This window comes from Teleopsis dalmanni, chromosome 2, assembly GCF_002237135.1.
Source record: "Teleopsis dalmanni isolate 2A chromosome 2, ASM223713v2, whole genome shotgun sequence".
NCBI lineage: Eukaryota > Metazoa > Arthropoda > Insecta > Diptera > Diopsidae > Teleopsis > Teleopsis dalmanni.
In genome coordinates this window covers 136,356,547-136,383,937 of record NC_051847.1, presented here as the reverse complement: position 1 = coordinate 136,383,937, position 27,391 = coordinate 136,356,547, and positions in this window count along the sequence as shown.

Here is a 27,391-nt window from a genome sequence, read left to right as displayed (position 1 = left end):
ATCCAAGTTGAAACATCTATGCGTGAATGAGTTAAATAGGTAATAGGTAATAGGAAATTAGGCTTGAACAAGCTCTGAGTATCTGACATTATTCCATTTTATTTAATATTTTCATGGTATAAGAATTCGTCATAGACGTTTTTCCTTTTTGTTCAAATTAAATTACTGATACCTTAGCAGAGTAACTAAATCTAAAAAATGGACAAAACCATAATTCAAGAAAAACTTTATTCTCTGCAAATGGAAAGCCTTCAGAATCTACCTCCAGTGGAGATGTACATAAGACTAAAAATTTTACAGAAATTATATTCTGTATTAAACTTTACTAAAACTACACTATAAAGCATTACGATGGCTTTTCACCATTGCTTTAATTATTATAATGAGCTCATGAGAGTAAAATAACGTCCCATTAATGTCATATGCCGTAAAGTTTAGTAAATTATACCTAATCCCATATCTTCACTAAACATAAATCCCGTATCTTCACTAGGCATAAATGATGTACTTTTATCTGTCAATCCATATCAATGATTATATTGTGTTAATTTTTTGTTCTGTCATATGGGGAAAGCGACATTGTTCCGCATGCATATCGTACCATGATAATAAATGATCAGTTATCATTTACAATATAAGCAAGATTTTTTAAATATAATATTTAGAAATATAAAACACGCATCAATTAATCTGCTTCAAAGACTCCATTGTTGTGATTAAGAGCAATCAAGAGCATGTTAACAGTTTTCTTAAAATATCGTGGTGTGATGTTTATTGAATTGCCTTTACCAAGTTAAACTATTAGTGATTAATTTCGCATTATGCTATTATGAACAACATATCTTGGTACACGACAATGTATCATCTCACACTGCATAGGTTCCTCCAAACCATTTTGCCAACAAATCAATTTATATCATTCTCCACCCACTACCTAAATCCCGTGGGACTTCTGATTATATCCGAAACTCAGAGACACCATTTCAATATGATTGAGAAGATAATAAACAAGTCACTTTTTTTAGATTATTTTAAAAATCGCTTTGGCAATTATTTTAAGTGTTTCACTAAGTATTGGAAAGAATATTGTTATAAATACTTTGTATCTGAACGGATATAATTTACAGTTGATGTAATAGATTTAGAATAGTAAAAAATTAATACAGTAAATAAATTTGTTAGTAAAATAACTACAACAAGTTGACGGGACTAAAGTTTAAATAATTTAAATCGTTCTGTTTCAAATCAACCTTTGGTACTTGTAATATATATAATGTAAAATCTTATAATGCAGGAATATTAACAGTTTTATCAAATCGAATTGGGGATATATATGAATATACCAATAAAAACAAAAAATGCAAGAATATATTTCAAAAGCTATTTATGATTCATATTTGATAGTACTTCAAACAACTGTATGGCAAATTCATTTTAATAGATAATTTCAATTATTTGAATATAAAATTTTGTTACTATAATTCATTAATACTTACTCCTTATCTGTTGAAGTTAAAATTTACAATGGTGATAACATTATTCATATATAATTATCTTTGTCAAGCATTAATATGTTTTTATTTACATTTATATAATTAATTAAATAAATAATGACAGATATTATAATACACACGATGCATTTTATTTGAAAGTTGTGACCAGACTACCACGTTGTATATTTTTATTATTACTATTATTGTTAGGGGATGTGGTACTGCGACCGTCGGGTCTATTACGTCCCCTTCTGGGCTTAGAGTAGGTCTTTAAGACCTGTTGCGTCTATAAAAAGTAGTATAGAACCTATTTAACAGAGTTTTATTGCCTCTTCCGTAAGAATATACATTCCTAGGAGCCTATTTTTTTATGTGCATTAGCGCAGGGCATTCTAACAGCACATGTGCGGCCGACTCCTCATTCTCTTCACAGAATCTACAGTTTGCATCCGTAAGTATACCCAGTTTTGTAAGGTGGTGTTTTAGTCTACAGTGCCATGTTAGGATTCCTGTGATTATTCTAAGTTTTTCTTTTGATAGGTTCATACAATCCTAGTATCTCTTGTTGTTATAGGTACCAATAAGTGATTTAGATTGTTTTAATCATGGTATATTATCCTAGTAATCCTTTTAGTAATCCTGTCAGTATTGCAATATTTTTACCCTGGTAATTCCGTTCAATATTGATAAGGACGCATTTTAAAATTGCGTAAATTCCGCTTGGAAGATGTTAGTATTTTTTCCCCAGCGCTTCCCAGTGCTTCTTGCTTTGTCCGACCTTCCTCCGTAACCGAGCCGTCAGTGAAGCATGCGATTGTGCTATTCGTTAGCTGGTTGGTTTGATTGATGCCCTCCCAACTTCTTTTGTTACTTAGTTCAGTTCTCAGTTCTGTTCCTATGGCAGAAGCAGCCTCCTATGAAAGTTCCGGACGCTGCTTAGCAAGATTTTCGAACTTCTTTCTATTGAGCCAGCTATCCGTTATATTTCCTTTCTTCATTCGTAGAATTGTCCTTTCCGCTTGGGTTCTGAAGTTTTATATTTAAATGTCCAACATTTTTTTTATATTATATATAAAACAATTTTATTATTATATATGATTTTGAATAAATTTATTTAAAAATAATATTTTAATTCTATTTCTTACATTTTCATAGCCACGCCTCTTATATTAATGTAATAAACTATTTCCTTTCTCTGAGTCTTAAATCTGAGTCCTGAATTGCAAATGTATTTGTCATCTTTTATTTATAGCCGGCAATAGAATTTTAAATGACGTAAATGCAAAAAGTTTCTGATACTTCCGTTCGAAAAAAAAAGACAAGTACAATTGTTGAACTCAAGATACTACTCATTAACAATTTCAACTTTCCAAGGCTTTTGCCACTTTTCTGAACAACTGCGAACGACAAGTTGCAACTTACAAACTTCCAGTTCTCAGCTTACCCGCACTGCAAACTGAAGTGCAAATTTATTCGTTCATTACAAAGCACACTTAATTAGAGAACAATGATGTTTTTTAATGAATTAAGTTTTTGGCCTCAGTTGCTCAATATTTTTGGGATAATGTTTGCTTAATCAGTTTGACTGCCTGCTCATGGCCCTGTCATTGTTAACCATTTCAATTGTTATTCTTAGCTCATTAACGCTCAGTTACCTGTCACTTCTGGCTGAAATAATTAAAAATTAATATCCTTTGCGACACTGACAACCAATTTAATTTAAAAGTCAATCATTTCAATTTAAACAATAATATCGAAATTGCTATATATTATTCTGCTGACACAAATTAATGAAAGTTTCCTCTTCATCGTCGTTAAAAGTTTATCCTAAAAAATATTAAAATCAATGCCGTCATTTATTGTGTGCCAAAATTTGTACGTACAACTTTTTTTCACTCGTTTTCAGTTAATTCTTACTTTTGGACCTTAAGGCAGTCATTTTTCACTCGACCAACACAGAGACGTGTCACCTTCGGTTCATCCTACTGCTGTCCATCGGGAAAACTTTTCCTGACTTCCTTTTTCATCCTTTTTTGTGTACACACTGGCGAAAGTAGAAAAGTACCTCTGAGTTGATGTGCTGTTGCACATCACAGAGATTCTAGTAGTGAATTTATAGCTGCCGGTGCAACTTCTGGGTCAATCATTATATGCCTGGTATATTTTTCATATCCTTGTTGCTTCTCATATTTATTTTTTTTCAATTCGTTGCAAAAAGTTCCAGACGTTTCGTAAACAGTTTACAGAGGTCATTTCTTTCGTAGTTACTTGATTTTATTTTAAACTTTCGAAATTGTGTAAAACATTTTTATCATTGTCACATGAATATTTCATACAAAATGTGGTTGTATTTTTTGTACGAGTAATATGTCTTTCGACTTTAAAGAAGACTGATATTTCACTTTTCTGAAAGATAATTTGTTCAAAAGTGGTATACAATTTTCATTATGATTAATGGAAAGCTTTGTTTCTTTTGGCTTCTTTAAAACATGGAGACAAATTAGTAAAGTACAATTACAAAAACTCCGTAAAAAGCAGAAAATATAGTATATGTTAAAGTGAAAACGATGGACTGTACTAGATATAGAAAATGAAGTTTAATAAAAAAAAAGATAGAAGCATTGAAATGTAAATATTTATAATTGAAAAAAAAATGCTACATAAATATTTTGAAAGAATCTTATATAGAAAGTAAAATAAAAACCAAATAAAGATGAAAACATATATCGACATTTGTGTATAGACATTTCTCATATATGATTAAATAAGACTTTAAAAATGTTCTCATTACAAAGTGGGTTTGTTTATTGCACTTCTAGATATTTTATTGTCTTAATGGAGAAAAAATTTAAAAGAAAACACATCTTAAGAACTACTCGTGTTATTCTTACTTTTAAGAACCCCTACCAAAAACAGAAAAAAATGGATAGAAACCATGAAAAAATAACGACTACTCGTAAAAAGAAGTAAATCGGCTAACTAGAAAAATATATTAAAGATAGAAGCAGATAATACGAAAGAGAAATTAAGACAGAGAAATAACAGAGTGATATGACGAAAGAAGAAGGAAATGAAGTAAACAAAGAAAAAACAGAATAAAAAAGTGATGTAAGCAAATATATTTAAGATGTTGTAATATATTTTATAGATAGAGTAGGAACGTTATGTATTTAATTGTATACTTCTTATTTTTGCACATACTGAACTAATAATAATAATATTTCTTTATAACAATTTTACAAAATTAGGGTTTAATATCAGCACTATATTTATATAAAAAACCCTGTCTATATGGCCAGGCCAAAAACAACATCACAAAGAAAACGGAATTTAAGGCTTCGAATATGTTCAACTTACATGGTTGTAAACATATGAGTAGTATAAAAACAGTGGAGTACTCCGGATTTTATAGAGAGAAAATTATATACTAAATAATATTATTTTGCAGAGCTTCTGCTGTGTTCAATCTCTGGATTGTATTATTGAACCTCCTCTTGATATGCCACTGGTTCCCTTTGTAACTGTCATAAATAAAACATATTCACTCAATTTTTTATTTTAAATGAAATGAAATATAGAGAGTAAATTTTATTTTCAATTTTTTTTAGCTAATTCAGGCAAAATACATAAATACATATCTGGCTTTACTTTCCGGAGATTAAAAAAATAATATCGTTTTAAAGTAAGAAAAATAGACCAAATGACTAAAAACGATTGTATCTGGTAGCTCTAAAGCAGATTCATACTTTTTTTCCTGTAACAATGATCATTTTTTGTACTGTGGTGCTTTTGATATTGTAAGGCCCAAATTTTATTCTAAAATTTAACCCCACAAATCAAATGAATAGTCAAATATGAGTTTTAAATTCACTTAGTAAAAACATGTTTCTAAATTCAATAAAATTTTCCTACAGTAACATCCATTTTTATTATAAACAAATGACCCTGTAAATTTCATATTAGAGACAAACATTTTGTATAAACGAATGACCCTGTAAAGTAAAATATGTTTTGATTAATTTTTTTGCCGCTAATAAAAGTTAGTTAAATTTGTTGTAACTATTTCACTTGTTTGTCTGCATAAACAAATTTAAGAAAATATCGTGCACGCATTTTTTATATGATGCAGTTATTTTATTGAATTTGATTGCAATGCGTACAACAATAAGAAATTTGTTTTGACAAATTTACGGGACCTTGTTTACTTGAAGATAATTTTTGTTTTTGCCTGTAATGGAGGGAATTTCAAATAAAAGGGCAGCGAAATTGCCAAATCGTTCTATTCGGAATTTCTCCTGTTACAGGTAAGAACTATTTTGTTAGGGACGATAGTGGGAGCTCGGACTAGTTGGTCCAGGCACATGTTGATTCGTTTGGCCATTGCTGACGATCACCATGTGAATGGATGGACTGGTTTGGGCGAAGTGATGGTGGTTGAATTACCTTCTGCTTGGCTTATGCTGGTGTAGGGTAGTTTAACCAGTTGAGTTACCTGCTGCTTGGCTTATGCTGGCGTTGGGTAGTTTAACTAGTCATCCAGTTTTCCATTTGGCCATAGCTGATGGAGGAATGGGCGACGAGTCACCAACACTGTCAGAAGGCGTGTGGACAACGAGCGTTTGGCAATTGCTGACGGACGTGGCCAGGCGTAATAGCAGGAAGGGACCCTTGTCTGGTTTTTACTGACAAAGGTATTGATTTATATTTTATTAGAGTTTCTTTAGATTAGCTATTCGGAATTTCTCCTGTTACAGATTTCACGATTCTAATGACAGCAACTTGCGCACCACTGACATCAACATCATACAACATTCTACACCGTGTACAACATCGCTACAACAGTGTTACAACATTAACAACATCCACATCATTGACAACATTTTCAACATCGCTGTCTATTACTTTCCACAACTTAATTTATATTTTTTTTGGTTAAATAATAAACGCTACTTTAAACAGAAGTGTCTCTATTATTTCACATTTATAAATTTCTTATAACGAACCCTGGTATACTCACTGAGTATACCCCAGCTATAGATAGGGCCGGGAAAAAGGTCGTTACAATATTTATCTTATTTCCTTCTCTCTTTCCTTCCTGCTGTCTCACTCTCTCTTATCATTCTCCTCTCTCTCTTCCTCTCCTCTCTCCCCCATCTCTCCCCTCTCTCTTTCTCTTTCTAGCCCCTCTTTCCCTCACCCCCTCTATTTCTCATTTCTCTCTCTCTCTCTCTTTTGCGATGGCATAGTTGTTGCTGTTGTCCCTTCTCTTCCTTTTTTTAAACAGGAGTAATACAAAAAATACGTAAGTAATTCAAGGTAACCACTATTTCGACTGATCTTTTATATCCGAAGTAAAGTGGTGTATCCATTTCTTACCTACAATTGTAAATCGTAATAGATACTACTTCGATGTATGCGTAAACATTTCGAAACACTACTTAGAAATAATTATATGGGTAATCTTTTGGATCTACTGTATTTGTTTAGTTACTAATAACCTCTCCATTTTCTAAAGAATAAATGGAATGGTCTTTACACCTGATTTTTTTCAACGACGGTCTACCATCACTGGTTCAACATTTTATATTACACTTTAGGCACTAATTTATCGTCAACGATATTCAATAAACTAATTTTTAAGTATTTCATATTATTGAGCAAAGTCTTCATATTATTAGTCAAGTTTTTTGTTTTAGAAAAGTATTTTTTTTAAAAGCCTTCATAGTGTTAATCATGTTTGTTGAATAAACGTTTCATCAGCAAACGACATTTCACTTTCTCCATTTTTGAAAAATCAGAATTATCTGTTGATTTTAAATAGTATTGGAAACAAAGACTTTATTTCAAGTCAATAGCATCCATATCTACCCGTTAGTCATTAAATAATGTTTAATGTTATAGTATGAATAAAATAATATATTTTAAGTTATTGGTTATGAAAAATATCCGATTTAAAGTTGAATAAAAGAAAAAATTAGAATAATTGAAAAATAGATAAATCTTATCTAAAGAAATGTACGTCAAAATAAATGAAAAAATTTAGAACAAAATATTAAGAAAATAACCTTAATTAAATAATGAAAGATAAATGAAAAAAACGAAAAGAAATTTAAAAAATATCTTTTGTGTAATTAAGCAAACTTTACAAATTACGATGAAGCAAAATAGTGTGCATGAAAATTCAAATATAAAATATAAAAAGAGACTAAAAAAAGTTCGATTAAAATATAAAAATAAAAATAGAAGAAAATTTTATTATGGTGAAATAAATCTTAAAAAAAGATTTCTTTTAGAAAAATTTTTATTTTAAAACATTTACTTATCTTTTAGTTAATATTTATTTTTAAAATAATTAAACTGAAACTTTTTTAAGTTGTTTTTGAATTCGATTTTGGTTCACAAATTATTTAAAATTTTCTCTGTCATTATATTAGTGTTAGACATTTTAAGCATCTCAATAATTTCAGATTAAGATAAGATAAATTATACTCAATTCGAAATTTAATATGAAAGCTATAAATATTGTATACAAAATTAATACATACAATATATATATACGCAGATTTATATATAAACTAATATTAAAAAAGTTATTGACCAGTATTTGATTTCATTTTACAAAAACGAAATGATGAAACTGACATTAAAACTATATCAGTAATTTTTATAAAATATATAAAATTTGCGATATATTTAAAAAGCTAAATTATGTAAAAAATTTGATCTAAATAATGTAACATATAATACCAATACTTAAATTTATTACATCAAAATTATCTGATATAAATTTATAAAAGCATTGAATGCTAAAATAATAAAAAAATACATTAACTGAAGTCAATATACTTTTAATTTGAAAGCAATTGTTACTAATTCTCTCTACAAGGACTTTCACTTTCATTTCCGTTTTATTTAAAAAATAAAATTCAATTTTACTCTGCACATTTTCTACTTTCTAATGTCTCGACTTTATTGCTTACACTGATTTGCCAAGCGGAAGTGAATTTTTCACCTTCACGGTAACTTTATTGCACATTTTTTAAATTTTTACTACTTCCAGAGTCTATGAAATTGCCATTTGTGATTTGTCTAATAAATCTGCTTAATAAAAAAGCTATTCTATGTTGATGATTAAAATTTCGTTTTCTTTAATTTTAATTTCAATTTTTATTTGCTTTCTCTGCAAAGTTCTTTACAGTCATTTGCCTAAATGTCTTCTGCGGCACTGAGGCTACATGGCGTATGAGCAACATTTAAATTAAAATTTCTGCTTAGGCTTTTGTGGCTCTGTTATTGCTGCTGTTGTGTAGGGTGAGTGTTAGTTAGTGGCATGTTTCTTGACAGCAATTTGTGTAAAAATGTAAGAAGTTTTGGGGGCGTAACAGTTTCTATTACATTTCGTTTAGCATGTTGGTAATTTGAGTTGACAATCAAATTTATGTGCGGTTGAATGTGAATACAGCTGGTTGGTATGTCTTCAATGCTACATTGAAGCATTTTCTGAAATCTTTTAATTGTGTTGTATGAGGAAGTGCTGGGAGCAACAGTTGCAGCATTTGTGGTTTATAAAAGTATTGCGGTTTTATGTAGGAAAATTATTTTCCAAATGAAATTTATGGTATCAACTTTAACGGAAACAGAACAATTAACAAATGAAAGTTTGGAGAGTAATTTTCTAACGATTTGACTTAATTTGGTAAGTTACTTTCCTGCAGAGATTTCACTTTCTGACACTTTTGTGTGTTACTTAAGGAGTTGTGGAAAAAATGAACAAAATTTAAAAATATTATGAAAAAATATTTTTTATAAAGAAAGAAATATTTTATATTTTTGTTTTTTCACTTAACTAAAGTTAACCTTATGGCACAGTCGCTATATATTAGACCTAAATATTGGACCATTAGCACTTACTATAATTGATAATGTATGTATTATAAGTAATAAAATTCTAATTATGAAAATAGGTAAATTGAAAATAATCTGGAATTGATCCGCAAACCGGAAACAGAAAACCAAATGTATTTAAATAGGACTAAAAATCAAAAATGAACCGAAAATAGTATATATTAGTTTATTTTGCATTATATGATACCCACTCGAAATTCGTTTATACGCTATAGTTTTAACATTGTCACCTTCAATGCATGATAGTTAAAAATTCAAAAACCTTTTATGTGTATACACATGAAAGTTTGTTTATATATTAAGTAAACTCTTCAACTATGCCCTTTTATATATATAAATAAAATAATTGTAATCATGGTAAAAAACTAATTTAAAATATAAATAGCATCCAGTCAATCACATTAATCTCACGTTATAATGTAGTGCGAAGGAGGAAGACATAAATCAAACTCACGTATGTCAACCCAAGTAGTATGTAACCTTCGCGCAGGTGAATATCTCAACATCGAATGTGTATATGTATTTGAACACAGAATCATTATCTCAAAAACAGAATTCAAAATACCTCGAGATATACTTAGATAAGCATCTTACCTGCAACAGCATATTTTGATGAAAAAATCAGATCAGCTTAAGCAGTTATAGCTACGAAACAAACTTTTATTCTACAAAACTATAACAAAACCAAAGTCAGCAAACTCCAATACAGAAATAATAATTCAATAATTTTATAACAATAAAAGCTTCATGGTAACTTACAAACGACATACCACTAGGATTTAAACTGATGTGGATATACATCCATACGGTACACAACTATGGAAATCAACATCAACATTTCATGTAGAACTAACTCCACTATTTTAATCAAAAGATTTCAAGTAATAACAAAGCACTATGGTATGTCACAGACTGCAAGTTACATAAGGCTTTTAGAAATAACACTGTACAAGAAGAAGTCTATAAACATAATATATCTTAGCTGTCAAGGTAATGAGCCAAACATTCCAGCTAAGGCACTTTCTAATTCATTTTAGAATCACTAAAAACTAATGATGTTCAAACAAAAGGGACTCGAAGTAAGCTAAAAAAAAAACAAAAGTCATAAAATGATTCAAAACAATATCAATCTTATGTAATAAGCTTTGATGCAGAAATGCAGAAAGACAAAAGTATAAATGCCAAAAAAAATTCCCTTAGAAGAGAACCGAAAACCGATGGCCGCTATTTATGCCCGTGCAACAAGCGGACACAAACCGATGTACTAATTTTGCACTGATATACAGAGTAAAACTTAGATCGAAAGAATTCACGATTCGAAGCTCTGATATATGCCTAGGTAACCTATTTCCTATATTAAACCTATATTAAAAAATAAATGAAGTTAAGTGATATCTTTTAGCTTTCATGACGTTTCTTTTGCATAACTTTTTTGAACCTTGCCATTATATGTAGAGCTGACCACGTTTTGAATTACCACCCGAAAATATCTAAAAACATTGATCTTTCTTCATTTTAAATACTCCTAACTACTTACAAATTCTGTCACTAAGACTATTTTAAATTTTAAAACAGAAAACTAATACGAATAAACAAAAAATCTTTTAGATTTTTGGTTAGTAACATAAATAAATAGTTATTTTCACTTAAATTTTCTTAACTTAAGTTTCCCTTGACTAAACTCTTAGCACCATGAATTCCTTTAAATGAATATAAAACTTCTTGTTCTTCCATTTCTTTCTTTTCGAAACAACAAATTCTTATTCTTATTTTCTTTGAATCCTATTTTCTTTGAATTTTATTTACTTTCTGCAACCATAAAATTTATGCACATTTGAAAGTCACTTTAAATTTGATTTACAACATTTTGTATTCTTTTTTTGGTTATGATTCATGACCATCAATAATATTTTCCTTTCTTTTTTCCAGTTTTTCCTTTTTCAAAGGATATTTAAATTTTCTGTTATTGCACAAATTCTGGCGATTTAGTCTGGAAATTGAGACAAATGACTTTAAATAAACTCCATCGCAATGTTTTATTTTATTTCATTTTATTTTTTAATATTTTTTTCTATTTCTTTTATAATTTATTTGTTTCCCTTCTTCTCATATTCATTTTTGTTACTTTTCCATTGTTATTTAAATTTTATTTCTTGTTTAATATTTTTCACACGCTCCTTTACATTATTTGCACAGCACTCGTAATAACATTTCGAACCCTTCAAATATATCAGAAAAGGTCTTTCAATTGTTTTGGATAAGATGAGATTTAAAAGTAAACGGAATGATTCCACACCTGATCCACAATATCCTGCGAGTATGCGAACTATGAATTTATGATTTCACCCAAAAATATGAAAACACAAATTCACTTTGAAAGCAAACAATCCAGAAGTATGCCATTCCCGACAAGAAGACAAATATTATTACAAAAGGAGCAAATTTCATGTAATAAAAATATTAAATTGACAATAAAAGGATGACATTTTTTTGAAGGATTTTGTGAAAGGTATGAAAAACTTTGGTTTTTTGACAAATAATAAAATTTTCAGAAAAATATTTAAATGATTTTGTAATTTTAAATAAATTTAAATGAAGGCTTCGTAAAGCATTAAAATAAAAAAACATTTTATCAATGCGTTAAATGTTTAAGCACATATATTATTTTATTATATTTTATTTAAATATTATTGAAGAAATAATATTATTAAAGTTTGGCATTCTCAGCTGTCGAACCATAGTTATCGATATCAATAGATCTCATACAGCTAAGAAACACTCCTTCTTAGAGTATAATAGCATCAATGAGAACAATTTTTGCCAAGTAGTATAAAAAACCTAATATTTTTGAGTATAGTAATACCTTAAACAAATCTTTACATCAGTACCTAAATCAATCTTATTAAAGTACATATAACAAATTAATGAATTGATAACTATTATTTACAATTATATATTTTATTTTACTTTTATAATCATTTTTATCAAATGTAATGAAAAATAAAATCTTTGCTTATTAACACTTCTTAAGAAATATAAAACGATTTAATGGTACCACTTAAACCAAAGCTAATCCTTTTAAATATTAAGAGAAATCCTTAAATTGAGCAGGCAGCTCAATTCTTTCTAATTTTTCTGTAACACTGATTTGTTAACCTATGGCTTCATTGATTTCAATTATCATTGTCTCTATTTTCCCCACTCTGATCCAACAATTATTTGTTAAAATTAGACTTTAAATAATAAGTATTAGATACCTTATCATTTAAAATTTAATTGAATAGTTAATAAAGGCTGGATAATTTCATTCATATCCAGATAACGATTAATAACACAATTAGGTTATTCTGTCTTATTTGAATGTTGCGTACAATGTGATTATTCATAATATTTTTTATTTCATCATATAAAAGAATTGCATCTTAAAATGGCATAAAACAAAATTAAAAAGGAAAAAATGTAAAATTTAAGATCTCAAAATCAAATAGATATTGCCCCTAATAAAAAAAATACATAAAAACAGTATGAATGATAATGCAAAAATTTATTCTAGTGTGTGTGTTTTGAAAATGATTTTAAGTGTGATTTTCAAAACTATTTATTAAAAACATTTCACTTCAAATACAAGCACAAGTCTCCCCGTTCACATACGTTTTAGAAATTTTGCTCCCCTATAATTTAGGACCTCGCACTTAACAAAAAAAAAACTGGGGGAAACACTAAATATTACTTATGCAGGTGTTCAACGTAGGGGAGTAGAAGCTAGGTCAAGTAAACAAGATACGATTTAGCAATTTTAATACAATAATGTGTTCTTTGTTTGTTAATTAAATAAATTATTTGAGTCTCCGTGCCTTACAATAAATACTTTTGTTTTATTCTTGTTAATTCTAATACTTATATCACCTGCATTTTTTTTCTGTCTTTGAACATTTTCTAACTGAATGCAATCTGCGATTATATCGAAATTTTATTTGTAATTAGAATTTGTATTTCCTATGACAAAAATCAATATTTAATAGAAAAGGGTAGTAATTGTGATATTTCAAATTATTAAACAAATTATTTAATTAATATGAATTCTTGGGCTGAACATACTTTTGTTTCGTATATTGCCCAATACCTATTCACAGTAGTTTTCGGAGATTCTATTTAATTCTACCGACACATGACATAAATATTAGTATTTCTGTATGGTTCTAGTTTCCAAATATTAATCCATAATATTTAATAATATTAAATATTTTTTCAAATTTTATAATTTATGTATGGTTTTACTAAATTTAATTCCGTTAGATAAAGGGCATAGATTAAGTCGAAAGTTGGTAGAGATTTTGTCGAAATCAGAGAATTGAAATTGAAAATGTTTTATGTGACATTTTTCGAATTAGCTAATAATAATAATTTAGCATTTACAGATTTTTCAAGGAGTTGTATATAGTTGTGTGTGTTGTTAAATAGTATATAGTATATTCATAGTATATAATTTATTTAAAATTAATATTTAAATATTACAATATAATTATAATAATATTAGCATTATAATATTATTAAAATTTAATACTTAAATTTAATAAATTTAACTAAATATATTCAAATCAAGTAAAATTAATGGATATGTAAAAATTCCCAGTATTTTTTACACTCTTCGGAAAATATTTTCTCTTAAATATCTTCTAGTGGATACACTCTTAATGTTATAATACTTTCAGTTGAAGTAAATTTAAATTGCGCCAAAATACTTTTAACCTCACAGTGCTTAACAAACTTTTCTAGACTCCTGTACAGAGTATCGAGCCATGTGACACGATGACAATGAATTTGTTCGTATTTCAATAAAAGATGCAGCACATTATCATACACCCACATGTAATTGTATCGGCTTCCTATAAGCCAAACAGCCTATGGAAACTCAAACAATGTTACGCCTATCAGGACTTCATTGTTTCGTGTTTATTAAAAAGGATTAAAATTAATTCAAAATTATGCGTAATTTACATAAAGGTTTTTGTTACCAATTTTACTGTCAAAACCACTGGTAACCACAAAACGTTGCACGGCGTAGGTGCAGACCAAGTAATTGTTATTGCTATGAGCGATGCCTGATATGCCAGGTAAAATAGGAGTGAACATGAGTAGGTTTGGCGGTATATTTACGTTTTATAGCATGTACTAAAGTTTAAAACTTTTATGGAATAAAAATACAATAATTAAAAACAAAAAGTGAATAGGAATTTAAGGAATTAATCAAAGCCATTTTGAATTTTTTATATGCTGAAATATATGCAGTAAACTTCATTAAGCTAACATAAACATTTGAATATTTTATGAGGTTTTATGCTTTAAAATTGTGAGTTCACTTAGGAGGATCTGCTGCTTTTGTCTACTTCTTGTATAATTGCTTTTAATTCATTATATGCGCACTTATTTTGTATCCTTTTTTGTTAGTATTTTTACTCCTTTTTTCAATAAATATAACTTAGCTACTTTGCGTTAATATTTATTTATGTAAAATTGTTTAATGAAAAAATATTTTATTATAAGAGTCTCTACATTTTTTCAAACGCAGTCTCTGCTTATTTAATACCAAACACTTCAACATTCAGGAGCATACACCCATAAATGTAATTAAAAACTTTTTTTATGTTAATGAGCCTTTTAATGTTACATTTTTCGGCTTCATTAAATTTAAAAATGTATAAAGTCTAATGCTAACACTAAAGCTGGCATTTATTAACAAAATCCAAACAACAATAAAAGCAAATAAAATATAAAATCCTTTAAAACTCTTACAAAAAAATTGAAAAAAGAACAATAAAAATTGTAAAATCTTTTCAAACTCAAAGAAAAGAAAAGCAAAAGAAAAAATTGCTTTTATGTTGAAAAAGTTTTGTCTACAGCGTAATTCATTTTTTAGTAACTCAATAATTAAAAACACTTGGCTTTAATGCATGTAAACCCTTCAACGATTTGGCTTGTTTCAGTATAAAATTTAACTTCGAAATGTTATTTGTGCCTCAAGTAAGAGTAAATTTTATAAAGTACTTAAGTAGGGAGTCTTGACTATTTACAAGCAGCAGGTGGGTTTATCGACAATAATAATGAATGATTTCAACTATACACATTAACTTTTTGGGTACGCCCAAAGGACATACTTGACTTCAGTATTACGTTTAGAGGTAATTTTTATAGTCTATAGAACGTTGATCAAATGAACAATTAAAAATGCAGCTTTACCTCTGCTAATAAAATTATGCCATATTTAGCAGTGATTATTTTCTCCTGAAGCAAACAAACTTAGTCATAAACGAAAGTTCGTTGAATAAATATACAATTAAATATACTTTTCTATCCAATCAATAAAATTAACTACTTAATGGGATTGCTTGAGCATCACTCCCAATATTGGAGTCATGTGGTTTTGAACTCTGCTCAAAAACTAAGTCTAAAAAAAAATAAACATTATACCTATGGTATGTACCATTACAGTTATTTTAAATGTATGATAAAAATTTTCATTTGCCGAACCACTGAATATATCAATACATATATCACATAACATGTATACATAGCTAAACGAACTGCTACTAAATTGAGCTATATAAATTTGACTATTGCGGCAAGAATTGGTTCATTCTCATAGTTAGCGTCAAGCAAATATTCCTAAGCAAGTATTACTTTTCTATTATTACTAATTTGAAATCAATTTCTACTTTTATGTTACTATTTCTCTTAAATCAATTTTTAAAGTACTTAGTTACCGAATAATGGATACCGTTATTTTATTTTGGTCTTTAGTCACTTTTTTTGAATCGAATCCTATATACCATATCTATTACCTACTGCTATTTAATGAACTTGCCTTATAACACATTTGCTGTTAGGTTGTATAATTTTTACATCAATTATACAAACGAAGATTAAATATAAATATATTCTGGAGATGTTGTATCTACTTGATGCTTATGGTTCAAATTTTGGCTTTAGATCCCTATAACTCAGAAACTAAGCTATAGCGTAGCATGGAACAAAATACAGCCGCATTCACTAAAATCCGTTATCAAATGGGCGAACTATGAAAATAGAAATCATGTCACATATATCAAATCTTTTCATTAATTTCTCGATGGATATATATATTAATTCTATTATTCATTTTATTATTCTATTATTCTAATTCACAATGTAATCAGTTTTAGTGACGACACAATTTTCGAGTTTATTCACGTTGTGCATAGGCACCGTGTAGTTTCAACAAACTAAGTCTTGAATACCGAACTTGCTTGGTTGATAATATCCACGTTTTTGTTTATTTTTTTAATATCCATGTTTAAAATTTGTGAACTTCCATGTTTTGTCCTAACAGACCTGGACATTTGTACTGAAAGTGTTCAATTGTTTCTTTTTCTTCTTCTTTCTAGTTTTTTCTGGGTTTTTATTTAAAGAAAAACTTCCTAATTTTCGGTATGAGTGGGCACCCATGTCAATGGCAAGTCAGGATTGCTACGACATTTGCCACTACTAGCTTGGCTGTGTCCAGCAGGATATTTGCAATAAACTTATAATAAAAATATCTGATTTATCAACACATCAACTCCCTTTCCCCATATTAATAATCATACTACTATGTGTATTTAAAATGCATTACTAAAATATATTTTCAACAAAAAGTTAAATATTATACTTATTTGTAAATTACTATTCAAAAATATTCTGTTGCTTATAAGAAAATCTTGTTCTACTTCATAATTAACTTGTAAATACCCTTTAATAAATTCATTTCGAAAATCTTTTACACATAATTGACCTTTTAAAACTTTCAACAAAATTTACTATGAAATGTCGAAGCAATTTTTTTGAGAAATATAAATTAATATTTAATCAACTATTAAATAAAGTTTTTCATTTAACCTTTAATAAATTATTATTTAAAATTTTTCAAAATTATAAACGAATTTTAATTCCAAATTCTTTTTTGACTATTTTATTTTTACTTGGAAAATGTTTGTCTTTATTCCTCAAATAAGGTTTATTTCCTTAAAACATATGACTTTTGCTTGAGTTATGTTATTATAAAACCTGAAAGTACATAGTAAATCCATTCACTTCTTTCCAAAGTACTTACTTTTTTACTTTGTGTTATAACAACTAGATTATTTCGCTTGGCTGGGCACACTCGTCGTATGAGTAATTTTAATTTATTTACAGAATTTATTATTATTGACCATTGAGCACATTTTACACTGTGTTATTGCAGCATTAACGCATACTAAAAGAGTCGCAAAGGAATTTCAATGTGTATATTTTCAACAGGATTAATTTGCTACGTGTTCCACTTACTCGGCCAAACCCAAGTGAAATAGAAGGACCCTTTCAAAACCGTTTCGCTGTTATTTCGCTAGTATCGAATGTGTTCAGTGGGATATTTCTACGCGTATAACTTTCTCCCAAATAAGTAAATAAAACAATAATAAAACTCCCAGTTACTGTCAGTGCTGAGTTTCATATGTGACAGATTCTGGTCTGCTGGTCATGAAACTGTTCTGCGACGTGATCAAAATATATCTCAAAGTGACATGTTGTTGACAGTTACGAGAAAGTTGTCAAATATGTGCAGAAAAGTATATTATCACAAATGTGTGGCATGGGAAAGCTGCCTCAGTGTAGTCAGCAGTAATGAAGTTTTGGTATGCGTACCGAATTAAACACCTGTTAAAAGTTTGGAATAACTTCAAATTATCATTTATGTAAAAAAAGTAACTCAATTTTTGTTTAAAAATTAAGACAACTCAATTTAATCGCTTTGTGATAGATGCGGTAAGTATTTAATATTTTCTTTTTGATGAAGAATATCTAATTGCTTCACTTATTAATTACAATAAATTAATTTTTAGCTGACCACTCAGCTGTTTCGTACATTACTAAGCATATATCTTTAATTGTCATTGGAAATATTTTTAAACTTAATTGTGCATGTATAATTACAAAACTGCTAATACCAATAATTTAACTTATTATTATTTAATAAGGGAATTTGGCAGGACAAAAGATCAACCATTAGTACAAGCTGTGCCAAAAAAAAAATTATTTACGAATATTGAAATATAAGAACTTAACAGGGTTCAGTGAAAAATTGAACTCTGTATTAGTCGAGCGGTATGCACCACACCATCCATTGCCCTCGATTTGATGCTTCACTTACTCCAACTATCATCAATATCATTAATAAACGGATAACAGCTTCATCTGCTCTTACACATACACATTGTAGTGTCCTTCAGGTGAAATATTGATGCAGCTCAATATTACTCTAATCTAGTTCCCGATCATAGAGGTCGGGAAAAGGACCTTCAGAACCTCACTCGGAACACTTTAGTCATCTGGGCATATCGTTAACATCATGTAAATTGTTACTGAGTACTTTCTGCGCTAAAATTCTTAATAAAAGAGGGGAAGATTCAACGATATGCAGCCACCAAAGAAATCCAAAATTCTCATTAAGATGCCCCGTAGAGATATCCGACTTTTAGTTGGTTTACTTATAGGTCACTACAAACTAGGAAACCATGTTGGAAGATTGAATCTCCTTTTCAATTAAACCTGTCGCAGAAGTAGGGAAGACGATGAGAGTGTCTCTCTTTGTCTTTGCCCAGCTTTACCTAACACCCTAAGGATCCAGTATAACCAAACCTAATCTATATATAAGAAATAATTTCCGAGACCACTGATGATGGGTATTTGTCACCACTTGAAACAGCTATATGGTCAGCCAAAAATGCAATTAATTAAAAAGTAATATAAAAATAATTTTTGTTCTTGTAATTCAATATTTATCGAAATCTCTCTATATAACAGAATAATAATATAACAATAATATTACGAATACCGAGACTTCTAAACTTATAATTTTCAATATACCTGAGGCAATGCTTATCTCTTACTTGTACTTGACTTTTTCTTATTCAAATTTAGAGTCTTGCTACTTCGTAGCGAGTCTTGTTACATTAGAATAAATGCATTAACTCCAGCTACATCTATATTATTGTAATTAACTATTAAAGTTTTCTTGCTGTTAGATTTCAGTATTAGTTTACAAGAATACTGTATCGTACTTTTGTAAGATAACATGATCCTATTCCAAAGAGTTAATATAATATTTTAATACTACAATTACTTTGTGTCCAAAAACTCTTATATTAATCTTTGTTTTTATTTTTCTACATTGCTATCTCATTCCTATTTAGTTATATTTCCTGCTCGTATTTGACTTGAAATAAATTTAATTGTAAATGCTCTAGTTTTAACACGTTTTCCATTTTTTCAGTTAAAGAGATTGTCTATACCATAAATTAATAAGCGCTCTACGCTTTTACATCTCTAACTATATGAATAGCTACCACTTTTCTACATTATTTTTAAGCCAATATAAATTTTCATAACAACATAAGTTCTAAGGGATTAAAGTGTATATTAATCATTTTCGGAATATCGATATTTTAACATAAGGTAGAATGTCCGCTTGCTTTCAACCACATCTTCGCATAAATATTAACACTCCACTCTAACCAGTATACAGTAAAAAATCCATAAAATTGTTTTATAAGATTTATTTAACAACTCTGACACCTTGACTTCAACTTTTCTTATTAAAGTATAACTTTTATGTAGTAAATCAAAAAAGTTATTTACATTTAATGTTAAATGTAATATGTATACTAAACATTTTATTATCTTCAATTTACAAGTTAGACCCTTAATAACATAAAGAACTCAAACACTAAACGTACTTGAATACGCAATAATGTAGTAAGCCTTTTTATGCATCAATAAATATTGACAGACTGCTGAAGCGAAGTTTGTTTTACTTAAAATTTTAGGCTCATTTGAAGGATGCTCTCAGTGTCAGTGCTGGCAAAGTCAAACATCAAAATTTAAAAAAAAAATCGCTTTGTAATGAATTATTTTAAAAACAACGTCAAAGAGGAGAATAATTTTTATGAGCACTTAAAATATGAATATTGAAATTTTCATTCAGTTCAATGGAAACTCAAACTGAATTCATTAAATTTCCGGAAATTTTCAATACTAAAAATATGAGTGCACATCAAACCAAACTGAGTTACCTGGTTTGACCAATAACACCAGCGCGAGTTTGAAGCACTTATAAAAACTAATAATAAAACTGGTTTAGTGGAAATATATTGACTTTGATTAATTCCACTTTATTGATAAAATTTTGCATATAAAATTCAATCAAATGGCAATAAACTTTAAAGGCAACTTATGATAATTATGATTTGTACTTCGCTCTGGTGCTTCTTCTTAATACAGGCCATATAGTAAAGTAGAGTAATATACATATATAATAAACAATAGTAGCTTACACGTGCCAGTGAAATGATATATTCAGCATACAATTGTTGGGAACGACGAATTAAAAAATAAAAACTCAAGTTTAGGACAAAGAAAAATATTGCAAAATTATGACCGAGGAAGGCTCACTGGGAGTGCTCAGCTTTTGCATAAACTTCCGTAGAGTCACTTCAAATTGTCGGCAATTTGGTAGTCATTTTAAGTTTTATGCGCACGTTAAATTGTCATAGATTTGAAATATGAAGGCAATTAAATTGTCCTTGTTTATTTGATAACTTGCCAAGTTTTGGGCATATGAAAGACGCCCTGGAAGGCAAATATTTGCCAAATTAGATAGTTATTTCAAAAACACTTTTATTTACGCACAAAAGATTAAAAATATTTACTTCAATAGACAATTAGAAAGAAATTAAAAGATTAACTTTTGAAAAAATTAATTAAATTTTTGAAGAGTGTTCATTGCAATGCTAAATAGAATGGCATAATTATGTCAAGTAAGACTCCTCATTTACTGTCAATAAATAATAAGTTATGAAGCAAGCCAAAAACTTATTCTATTGTTTATTTCAGATTTGGAAAGAAGAATGAAATAAAAAATTTTGGTTGTAATTAAAAATAGAAAAACATAAAAAATAAAATTTTAAAATTATAAAATTAATAATACATAATTTTTTAGAATTAATTAAAATACTTTTTTTAATATATAATAGACTAATTTAATTCAATTAAAATTTTGACTCATATGCATATATGACATAAGTCCATAAAAAAGATTTCACTTTTATAAACATATTATTATGTTGAAGCTATTTGAACCAATGCACTTGAGCACTTTCACTTTTTCTTAACTGTAGGTATTTTTAAAATCCCTCTTTACGCTTTGTCTGGATTATTGTTTATCATTTCATCAGACTAAGCAATAATTGACCTCAGATCTGCATACTTCCCCCAGGAGCCTGTAACCATTCTGAGATTTGATAACGCGGTGTTGGTAAGTCTGTCAGATTTCGCGTATAATTTCAGGGCTCTATCCTTTATATATATTTTGATGGGATCAATCTTGAGGTCCCTGAGGATGTCATTCGTCCTAATGTACCATGGTACTTTGAAAAGTCTTCTCAGAGCCTGGCTTTGTGCAATTTCTAGCTGGCGAATAGTAGTGTTTGAAGCTTTGCTAAACGCTACATATCCATATAAAAGTGACGGACGAATTACTTAGTTATATAACAGTTTCCTGTTCTTAGCACTGAGATTTTCATTTCTGAATAGCGGTTGGAGGTGATGAAAAATTTGGCAAAGCTTATTCTTTTTAGTTGAACATGTTTAAGCCATGTGAATCCAACGTGATGCCGAGATATTTAACGCTATCCTCCCAGTTTATTACCATATCTCCCACTCTGACACTCGAGAGATTCTGTCTCCACTTACACAAAATTAATGCATCCCCCCAAATAATTTAGTTCACATTTTCTGGCATTGATGAATTTAGCTTCTTTAATATTAAGCCTGTCTGCTCTCCTCTCTGGCTTTCATTGCAGGAATAGGTTTGCAGCCGCGTTCAGCGGATAATAATCTTCCGCAATTATCTCTAAAAGATGGTTTTAGTGGCTTCAAGTCCCACACTGATACATTCGATGCTTTTAACTATTGCAAAAGAAAATACAAGTTTTATCCAAACGTTGCTGGTTCAACACAATAAAAGGGATTATTTTTCATACCTTACTCAGCGAAACATCGTTTTATGTTAATATATGAGAGCCACTTCATACAAACAATATGTAGTTTTTGGAACCTATTCAGAATTAATTAAAAATCTACTAAATGTTTTGTATTGCGAATTTTATTATGCATATATAAGTATCTACTCAGTTCTATATTGGATTATCAATATTTTTTAAATTTGTTACCCGCTTATCAGATACTTGCAATATATACTGAAGTTTAGAACATTCTAAAAGAAATTTTTTTAAGTTAAATCATTAAAGGTTAAAAAAAGTGAACTATTAAAATAAAGTGAAATAAAATGAATATTCATAAAATTTCATATTTATATTCAAAACCAAATCTTTTTAAATTCTTTGTATTATTTCTGATGTCCGGAAAGTTTTAACAAATTTTATTTCCAAGCAATATGCTTTCAGTTTTCGTTTTGTCTCTTAAAAATGTCACATAAATTAATAAAACACTCATATGAATTCCTAAGCATTTTATACTGGACATAAATATTTTATTTCTACTTTATAGAAATATATTTTATATTTAAATATGGCATTCTTGCCTGACCACATGCGTAAAAGCTATAAAATACTGCATAGGATCTGAGCAGGATACTCCGAATAGGCGAACGTATAAATTCCGATTTGTCATAAAATTCATATTAAAATTTGGCAGGGCTCACACGGACTTTAACTGCTCAATAAAATTTACTTAATTGTAGATGAGCTGTAAACCTAAAGTCAATTGCACAATTTTTAAACAAAATTATTCCAAAATTTTTTCTGAAAATAATTTTACTAATATACGAACGCAACTATTCATAATTTAATATTATTATTATTTATTTTATAACGAAAATTGTTAAAATTAAACACAAAATTTGTTAATAATTTTACTTTTGATGTTATTAGTGGTTATACATAGTAAATTTATTTGCATTTTATGTTGATAATAATAGAATAAATATTGTATGAAATCAATTTACTTCTAATAATTAATTTTAGTAGAACAACTATTCAATACTAAAGTATTTATTTTATTTTTAGCATATGGTATATATTTTTAAGTAAATATTAAAATTTTAATTTATATAAATAGTTTTACATTCGCAAAATTTTTAAGTTGCATTTCATATCTTGTATTTTTTTTATGAATATTTACTAATATTATTCTCTACAAAAAGTAATAATTGCGATTTAATTAACTTGCAAAAGCCTAACAAAACTAAAAACGAAAAAATGTCAAAACATTTTGGAATTAATTTTAATAAAGCTAAATTTAATAAAGCTAATTATTAAGTACTCATAATAATTAAAAAAACCTTCAATTCTCTCTTAAACCGGTGGCGGATGGAAAAAATTCGTTCAGATCCTTAAGTCCAGAGTTGACGTCGGATACTATACCTACAACTATCGGTCTGATAGTACGTAAGGCATTTCTCATCACCCATGCAAAAATAATACCTGGATTCAAACGGGTCACAAAGAACTTATTTGCTAATTAACATTTGCAAATTTTGTATTTTTATTTGATATTTTCTATTGTGGAACTGTCATTCAATAAATAATGAGATAGTAAAAATGAAATGTTATTATTATATGTTAAGATCTTTAATGTGAGATATTGAGGTTCATTTAGATATTCGTAGCTTTAGCCTTATGTTACGACTGTGACATTGACCCTAAGTCAGTTATTCTGTGTTAATAACATTTTTAACTCTCTCTTTCTCTCTCTCTCTCTCTCTCACTCTCTCTCTCTTTATATCTTGCTCTCTCTTTCATTGTTCCTCGTTTTTTCACTAGTTTTATATTTCTCTCTCTTTCGCTGTCCCTCTCTGTTTCTATATCTTTGTATCTCTGTTCTCTGTTTCGTTTGTTCTGGCAACCAATGAAATATTATTAATTTCAGTTTTTGTTTGTTCTATTTCATTTAAATTAAGTTCTAAGCTCTTTATCATTTTTACATATTCTCTTAGTATTTTTTCCCAATCTTTGTAAGTGTTATAAAAAGATCACACGTCAAGCATTTAGATGAAACCCAACCCATAGCATAAAGCTCCAAATAAAATTAGTGGAATAATTTTTAAAACTTATATACTTTACATCAAAATAAAAAACTATGATGATCAAATATTGTTTGTGCGACAATAGTCGTAAAATAAAAAACCGACTTCCGTAAAAAAAAGGATAGTAAAAGTTCTTTGCTTATTGCAGTGGTTAGGTTCTTGATACTGGAAAACATATTCTTGTATATTTTGAAAAATATTTCTATATATCTAATAATGTATTTCTTCATTTTTTTTTTTTTTGAGAACAATAAAAACGTGTCTCTATGTGCCTATTTATTTATACTTTTACAACCTTTTAAAATTCATGAAAATTAATTCTAAATTACAGGCTTTGTCAACTGTTTTTACTGCTGATTATGTTTGTGAAATTTTACACATTTTACACCGAAAATCTAAACATAGTACAATTATTTGAATGTCTGTCTGTTAAATTTAAATTGAAAAAGTTGAAATTCATAAAGCATCCTTTGATGACATTGAAATTTTAAATAATTTTCCATTTTGCCTTATTGTCAATTCATGGCTGGTGTACAGTTTCGCATTCATGAATGGCTAAACTAGCATTTGCATTTCATATTTTATTACTTTTTGTAGAACCTTTTGAAAATTACAAGGCGGAAGCTCGCATTAAGTAGAATTGTTACTATTTTTGTATAAAATTATCTTTTTTACATTTCATTATCTAACACAAAATAATAAAGGTATAAACAAGGATATACATACTATATATATATTTCCTCCACATAAAAAGCTAAAAATGCTATCAAGTTAATGTGGTTAAGGCTTTATCTTGTGGTCATAACATGGAATTAACACCTACGTACCATAAACGTGACTACATTTTGTAAATATTTTTTGAATTTTTCACCTTTAAATTAGTAAACGAACTTTATGCAGGCAAATACATAAATTTTAAATAGATTTTCCAGGAACTATACCTAAAAAATACAGAATTTTTTTAAAGTTTTATATCCAAAATTTTTAAATTTTCTGTATTTATATGTCAACAGGATATTGAAGGTTGTTTAGCCATTACAAAAGCTTAAACAGGATAGGAAAACTTAAATTTGAACAAATTACATTAAAACTAAACTTGTAATTTACTACATCCGTTCCGGAAAAATTACTGATTTCCTCACTGAATATGTTTTTGGTTTCAACATATTGCGCCATCTGTAGTTGGTTTTGGTCAAAATGCCACAAACATATAAACAGAAATGTATCAGCAAAACAAAATTTTAATTTTATTGTATTATTTTGACACACATATTTGTATGAAACCTGTAACTATACCTATATAGTGTTATTAAATCTTTTTAGCTATTTGTCTCCATGTAAATTTTGAATAGATGGCATTAACTTTATTGTTCACCTAGTTATGATACTCAATTCCATTTCCTTCCCTAGAGCGTTTGCACGTATTTCTCCCAACGTTTTGGTAATCTCAGGGATTTACTTTTAGTTAATGAAAAAATTCAATTTTCCTTTTGGCAACTTTAAGTTACCAAATGGCGGAGTAATCTACTCTGAAAATTGTGCGAAGAATTTCTTATTGTCGATATGAATTTATTTAATTCAATTGAATTCTGCACTTGTGTAATTTGATGAGATTGTGAACATATTTTTATGGCTTGTATTTGCGTTTTCCATAATTTATTCGAGTAGGCGTCTTCAAATGCATAGGAGACTTGAAGATACTTTTTATTTTTATAATATTATTAACGAAAATTTATTGTATACCTAAGCAAATCAAAAAGATTCCAATTTTTGCTTTTTGATAATTTAACAAAAGATTTTTTAAAAAGCTCTAAGATTTCAGCATTTCAGACTTTTCATTTTCTATTTATTTATTAAGTCCTATTTTTTATTTTATTACTGGTTGTAAATATAGATAAAAACGTATATTGAACGGATACATATTATTTTATTTTATTAATTTTTTATATTCGCCATGATATCAAACCAGCTTATTTGATAACGATTTGATAATAATTTTGAACATTTTCAATTAAATTTAATTATGTCAATAATATATATAAACTTCGCTTCTGCCAAATAAAATACATACTAGAAAAAACTTATTTTTGGCAGAGATCTAGAAGTTCATTAAATTAATTACAATGACACATAGCAGCGGCTTACTTTATGCACACATTTGTATTTATGTGTAGAAAAATATATATATAGCAAGTATTATTCTTATTGATATTATATTCAAGATCCTTATATAAATGTACTCTTTACTGAATAACAAAAACTAATTCTTCTACAATGTCTTTTTCCATATTTGAGAAGTTGTTCCAGTATTTCAGGAGCTCTATTATCAAATTTCTAGGTAATATTACTACTAAAATTTGAAAGCGAAATTTGATCAGAACTATGTAGTTCAAATTATTTGTAGATTATTTTATCAAAGAGGTGTCTATTCCATTGTTTTCCACCTATATATGCCACTTGTAGCTAAGTTTTTAAATAGAGGACTTGAAAGTTGAAAACATTTTACTTAAAAACCGCAAACAATAATTAAGCACGATATCTGACATACGAAGGAAATCGGGACCGCGCCTAATAAACATAAATATTCGTTAAATAAAGTTACACACAAAAAAAATATTGTCTGTTTTTTCAAAATATCAGAACTAAGTAAAATAAAATTCACAAAGAAAACAAATCCAGCTACATGAAACATATTATTTATTATTGTTGTTTTTGGCATGATGTTTTACTTTCTTTAAATACGGCAAGGAAAAGCTTAAAAGCAATGGAAAACCAGTACTTCTCAATGTGCTCAATTTGAATCGCTAATAAGTCTTGCCATACTTTATAGACCCGCTTT